Source organism: Chenopodium quinoa, unplaced genomic scaffold, assembly GCF_001683475.1.
Source record: "Chenopodium quinoa cultivar QQ74 unplaced genomic scaffold, ASM168347v1, whole genome shotgun sequence".
Classification (NCBI taxonomy): domain Eukaryota; kingdom Viridiplantae; phylum Streptophyta; class Magnoliopsida; order Caryophyllales; family Amaranthaceae; genus Chenopodium; species Chenopodium quinoa.
In genome coordinates, this window is record NW_018743858.1 from 325,915 (window position 1) to 332,280 (window position 6,366).

Consider the following 6,366-nt stretch of genomic DNA (forward strand, 5'->3'; position numbering starts at 1 on the left):
AACCACATTTAACACCAGTAAACACACCTCCTGAATAATGTAGTTTAACCTTTTATATTTGTACACATTATATAATTTAGCATAATTACAAGATTATACAGCATCACTCTAAAAAGATAAAAACAAGAAATTAGGTACATTTCATTTTTATTAGCTGTTTTTGAAGTAACAACTCAAGTACTATTAGTCAAAAGAGGTTTCCCAATGATCATGAAGTAACAACTTAAAATAGTTAAACTATTGTAGACCTTTTAATATTCGATGTAAACTTGACGATATTTAATTATTTCATGCAAAATTAAAGTAGAAAAACAAGGATAATTATAATCTTATGCCTAAACTCTCACGTTTTGCCTCTTTCCTATACCAGATAAGAGTACGTTAACGTGTTTGGTTGAGTCCTTTAACCAAGAGAGTCAACGTGGCCCCTATCGACAACAAATCTATTGGACTACACTTATTAATGATAAATTTAATTAGTGTTGGTTTTAGTTGTTTCTCTATTGCCAAAAAATGAAACCCAAAAAAAAAAAAATGTTAAAATTGTTTTTAAGTCTAATTCCAAGTCTAACGAGCCTTTACAAAACATACTCCCTCTGTTTTTTTTTTTTAAGCTAGGGTTAGGATTGTGCGGAGTTTTAGGGGTTTTATAAAATAAGATGTTAATGGAATAGATAAAGTAATAAAAAAATGGAAGAAAAGATAGTTTTGTTATTATTTTATTGAAAAGTAAAGTGGTGTGAGAGAGAGTGAGGACTATTAGTGAGTAAAAATAGATTATTAAATTGTAAGGAATTTGCAAAAGATGAAATGTAACTTTATAAAAAATAAATAAACGAAAATAGCAAATATAGCTTGTAAAAAGAAACATAGGAAATACTAGTTTAGAATGTGTACTTTGAAAAAATGTTACACTTTCTAAACTTTAACATCGTTCAACCCAAATTTATATTGATACTTGTCACATAAAGCATAGCTTTAGAATATATATACTTTGTTTATCATACCATTAAAGTTTGAATGGGAGGAAGTATAAATATTAACTATAGCAAATGGATGTCTTTTAAGTGTACATTAAGAGTATTTTATGATGGATAAAAAAGAATAAAGGTATAGAAAATTTCAGTACACTTTTTATTTAAATTGCAAAATGAAGAGAGTATAGAATAAATGTTTGATTGTAATAAAGGGTGAAAATCAAGAAGCTTAAAGGTAAAGTTCCACCTCTCAACCTTGAGGTTAAAGTTTGGTTCACCGTTACTTTCAAAGTTATGGTGGGTACTGTGGTGGTCGTTTTCTTCTCTAGTAAAGTTTCTTGCCATAGTTATTTTTATGGGTTAAGATCCCTTTTTATCCCTCCATGATCCAACCTTATCAGAATTGAGCCGTGTAGAGGTAGCAAATCTCAAAATAAAAGAAAAATTGATATCGAATTAAATTTTTATACTCCATAACTTGCTTAACTACAAATGTTGAGATAGCATAACTAATTCCCTTTTTTTTTCTTTTTTTTTTTGAAAGATGTAACTAATTCCCTTTATTTCAAATTACTTATAGCAATTTAAATTTTACATTATTCATATTATTTTTACTAATACTACCTCTGTTTCTATTTATTTACAACGATGTGACATTCGCCAACATCTAGATAAAATTTGTTTGTGAATTGTAAATGGAGAGAGAAAAATAGAGTTGTATATGATGAGGAGAATTAGAGAGAGAAATTAAAAGTGATTAAGGAAATAAAACATTTGTTACAAATAATTTAAAGTATCCAATCATGGTAAATGTTGAAATAAATTGAAATAGATGTAGTATATGAAAATCACACGTTATAATTTTTTTTAGGGGATTCTCACCCACAACGGCCACAAGTACCTACAGTTGAGAAAATTCAAGTTGGAAGTTACAATGTGAGTCTCCAACCAAATGCATCAACCTTATTTAGGTATTTGTTTTTTAAATATAAATAAAAAAAAATCATACATTATTGTGTAATATATATTTTTGAACTGGTATCAAAGTGCATTTTACAAATGTTGACTTTATAATTTGACTAATAAATAATTGCATTTTTTATAGTTAAAATTGTTCATTGGCAATTATAGTCAAACTGTTGCAAATATTCCGTAATATCATTCATGACACACGGATGGAGTACAATAATCGAGGAGAAACGTGTACATGATGGTAAAAGATTGTGGGTTGGCAGGAGTCATTGACTTAAAAAAAAACAAAGTAATTACGACAATCAAAGATTTAAATTAAATTTGCATGGTGCAGTGAAGGGCCCTTAAAGTAAAAAAACAGTAAAGGGGGTGGTGGTGGAGAGGGTGGTGGTTAAAAAAAAAAAAAAAAAAAAAGTGAGAGAATATTGGGCATATAAGAAGGCGGATGGAACAAAAACAGAGAAACATTGAAAGAAAAGGCGACAATAAACGTGATCCAATAATAACCATAGAAATTGTATCCCTCTTAATAGAGCAAAGGATTAGAGTGTCTCATGAATGGGTGCACCAAGGGCAAATGCCCTCTGATTTTGAGGCACCACCCCTTAATTATAAAGGACCCCCCCTCCCAAATTCCAACCCCCCTTTCTGCCCTCCTCTGCTTATGCCTGCCACCTCTTTCTTACTACCAGTTATCTGTGCACATCCTCCCATTTCTTTTTTCTTTTCTCTTGTTTTTAGCAGTCTGCAAATTTTCAACCCCCCTTATGTATTCTTCTGTCATTGACAATTTTTTCACTAAATAACAGACCCCCACCTTTCTAAATTATTCCCTCCATTGACAAATAATCTTTCTGTTAGATTTGAATACGCATATTAAGGAATTTAGTGAGATAAAGAGTGTGTTAATGAGATAGTGAAGAAAGAAAGTTAGTGCAAGGACTACATATCACGTGACCGCATATTAAGGAATTTAGTATGGTTAAGTGAAGATGTTAGAGCAACTCCTATGACAAGCTGCCATGCCACATAAGCTTTTAATCCAATTGTCATTTTAGATAATTTGAGCTCCAATGGCTAGCTATTAGCTTACTATTTATATGAACAACACCTCCTAAATTTACATTTTTAAATTTCATACAAGTATTATTTATTTTAATTTGTTTTATTTTAGCAATTTTTTTTTCAAGCTAATTTGCTTGACCAAACTAATTGCCTTTTTTAAGCTCCGATGGTCAAGCTGATAGGTAGGGATTATTTAATATTTCAAGCAATTCTCTAGCTATAACCATTAGAGTTGCTCTTAGAGAATGAAAGTGTAAAACTTCACATCACTTGGATTAATTGTGATATTTGTGGACATTCTAAAAAGAAATACAAGAAAATTATTTGTGGATGGATACAATAGTTATTTTTATTTTTTTATTTGTTTTAACTGTTAGATCTTATTTATATATTATTATTGTGTTATTTTTTAATCTTCAGCTCTCTCCATTAAGTTGCAATATATGTATGCTACAGTAGTCAGGGATTCTGCTGAACATAAACATCAAAAAATATTTGTGAGGTGGAGATTAACTCTGAAATTATTTTCTGAATTTTTTTTTAGCTAAGAAAGTGGGGATAGATATTACAATAATATACAAGTGATAGAAACTGACAAGCTCTGGGATCAAGTTGGGGTGATTTCAACTCACATGTACTGCAGCAGGCAGAAGAGAAATTATTTTTCTTATGCAGGGAAGAAAATTTTGGGAACAAAAGTCTAAGCAGTATAATTTTCATTTCCTAATCGGAGAGATTAGCAAAGATTGAGTTTGATATTAATATGCTGCTAGTTGTGTGTGTCGAAATATAATATTACAACGCGTAAGTGATTAGTGTATATAATTATACTTACGACGAATGATCCACTCCGTAAGATCATGAACACGTGACCTCTTACGCTGCTAAACCTACTGACACCCTGATCCTAGGGGAACCTCTGAAGCAAATCGACGGTTTAACGGATGATTCCGTCTTGCGTTACAGCACAATGTTCATCTCTTGTTCTACACCTATTCTTGTTTTCTTGTTTCCTTCTTTGAATACTAGTCTAGTTGGTGATAAAATTATTGATTAATGTTTAGTCTAGTCACATGACATGATTCTACAGGAAGTGACACTGAAGCCATCACAAAACAGAATTAGGAGTATACAGATAACCGGATATAACTGAGGAATAGATTCCATATTTCAGAAACAGGTATAAAAAAAAGATGATAATAGAGAACATTCCTTGATAAAATATCAAATAGGCTTTTCAAGGGCGAAATTGTAGAGCATAAAAGATGTGTCTCTATCAAAGTTTCAAAATATGTAGAATTAAAAGATTGAAGGATTCCCCACCACTTGAGCATATATTTCAACTTACATGCATGTATCAATTTTGAGCACATAACATAACACTGCTTAAGATTCCAGTACCAAGAGGGAATCATGAAAAGGACATAAAATAATGTGACATTTTTCATAGAGGAATAAATCCTGAACTACCAACAGCACATCCTGGTTGGCAAAGTTATCGAAATGGGGAGCAATCCTTTCCCATGTTTATAAGCATATGCTGCTGCTGCTTTACTTACAGCGATAAGTCATCAAGAGACTTATCTTAAAGACATTAGATGCTGGATAACTTGACATGAGCAATGTTCACTAGCAACTGCCATCATACCTAGTGAAGATGCACTGTTTGTCTTGGTTGTATCAGTGAGAAACTTCGATTCTGTTAGAACTTACTCCTTGTCTCGCCTCTTATAGTGCTACGATATATCGTTTCACTATTACATCCTATTTTAATCGATTCTATGTAGTCCACCGTCTATACTTACGGTTTGTATGTCAAGTATTCTAATCGATCCATTACACCTTATTTTTTTCAAAAAAAACAACTGTTGTACTATTCCGCAACACAATTTTTGGTCTTAAGCATGTTTTCTTCATCCAATGTTGTCTTTATTCTTAGCACTATGGCTCCAAGTAAAGAGTGGCTGACGATTGTGGCATCTTTTATCCATAAACTACTGACTACTGATAAAGTTTTGTAGGGCTTATGGGCACACAACTTCAGTGGATGGCCTAGTCTCTTCTTTTTTCCGTCACTGCATACTACTGTAGTATGCCCTCACCAAAAACTCTCTGGCTCATGCATTTATCCTTACACACTCCGAAACAGAAAGAAAGATCGTGTATTCATGTCTTACATCTATAAATGGCTCCTACCAGCACTGCTCGCATCAGCGCATGAGGCGGAATCATGGTGTAAAAACAAGACCTCGTCATTTTGGTTTGGACATATTGTAAAGGGTTTTCAATGACCAAACCAATATCGTCCGTATCAACAAGGGGTGTATTAAAAATCTGTGATCTCATTCGCACATTATTCCTGTCCCAAATCACCCCGCATTGAGCATAACTTCTCGTGTTTCACTCAAAAGTTACTTCTTATCATTCAAAGATATAGTGAAAGATTCCTCCATGCCTCCTCACTAATGGCTATAATCTTCTAGTATTCTACTCTAGCAATTCTAATAGCGTACAACTATTATTAAATCCTATAAAAAAAACTTTGCAATTAAATTTGCATAGCGAAAATTGTGACACAGTTTGCAATCAACTTATTACATCCGTTCTCGTAACACTGCAACCATTCCTCTGATCACAACCAAAACTACATTCTTGAACCATGGGAAGAATTGATTCAACTTTCCATTAAGTACATTTTTAGGCTTGTTTTAGAATATATTTTAATGATTCGAAATGAGGGCTTTCCTTCAACTCCTGCAATTACTCATTAATATCTAGGACGTGTTTCATTGGATGATATTAATTACCTCCACAATGCTTATCCAGTAGAATTTTCCCATACCCTCAAATGGGGAGAACATTGACCAAAATGGCAGAGGAGACTCTGATTTTTATCCACATTTTAGCAATTCACATCCAGTCGAACACACATAAAACTTTCGAGTAATATCTTCAGTTTTCAGTAACACAAGATTTAAAACAATTTCAACATAAAAAACAATGCTCACTTCATCCCACATTATTGACCATCATTAACTTAATATGATGTAATATGTTGTTAAATTTAAATGTATACTTTCAAAATATCTTTTCACTAACTATTAATTAGAGTTATTAATTAGAGTTATTGATGATAGAAATAGACATTGACAAGTGTGTCCAATCAAAGTGATGTAAGTAAAATGGGACAGAGTAAATGTCCACAAAATCAAACAAAGCCTAAAAAATCACTGATTTAATTTGGAAACATGGGGTTAAATCTCGGCATAATCACACATTGTATAGGATTTAAGCTTATCATGCACAATCAGCAAAACACCCTCGCATTACTTGCAAAAGTTGTTTTGTGACT